Source organism: Triticum dicoccoides, chromosome 4A (genome assembly GCF_002162155.2).
Source record: "Triticum dicoccoides isolate Atlit2015 ecotype Zavitan chromosome 4A, WEW_v2.0, whole genome shotgun sequence".
In the NCBI taxonomy this organism is placed as follows: domain Eukaryota; kingdom Viridiplantae; phylum Streptophyta; class Magnoliopsida; order Poales; family Poaceae; genus Triticum; species Triticum dicoccoides.
The window spans coordinates 732,320,818-732,321,662 of record NC_041386.1 but is presented as its reverse complement, the minus strand read 5'-3'; positions in this window follow the sequence as shown (position 1 = coordinate 732,321,662).

The window sequence follows — 845 nt, the reverse complement described above, 5'->3', positions numbered from 1 at the left end:
TTTTTTTTTTTTTAGAAAAGGAGGATGACCCCCGGCCTCTGCATCTGGGAGATGCATACGGCCACTTTATTGATTATTCTCAAGGACCTTACAAAGTATTACAACAATGTGCCTGAATCCACCATCTTGGCAACATATGCCGCTACTCCTATCCAAAATGATGAAGGGGTGCTAGTTGGGCCACTACCCAGACCACTCACCTAAGCCTAACATCAAAAGCCGGAACCGAAACACATTCGGAAGCCCCAGCCGAGCCACATACCGGGTCTGGGGCATAATCCGGTCAGACGCACTCGTGTGTCGTCGCCGCCATCTTCCACAGGTCCGTCTTCAGATCAAATTGAGGCTTCTACCTTGTCTGGCCACTCAGCTATCGACGTCACCACGACACCAGACAACTTCGTCCTCCTGCGCGAGTCCATCGCCACACATCGGACGCCGAATCTCCACTGCGCCACGCCGCCGAGATACGCCGCCATCCATGAGTAGGATGAAGCACCGCTCCGCCGAGACCGGCAGGGCTTCTGAAGACCAATCCGCCGCCAAGCAACCAAAGCATCACATCCACCCCAAGCTCACCAAGAACGACACCCCCAAGAAGGTGACGACGCCCGGAGCGCCGCTGTCGCTCAATCCGGCATGGATTTGGGCTTTCGCCCGGCATACGAGCTGGGTGTAAGGAAGAGGGGAAGGAGGCAATCTGGACGGCGCCTCCAAGAAGGGTACGGCGCCCTCGGGCGTCGCCGCCGTCGTGACCAGCACTGCTGGCCTCGGATTTCTCCGGAGCCACCTCCCACCTCCAGCCGCCAAACCGGTACAACTCCGACGACAAAGGCCGCCGAAAG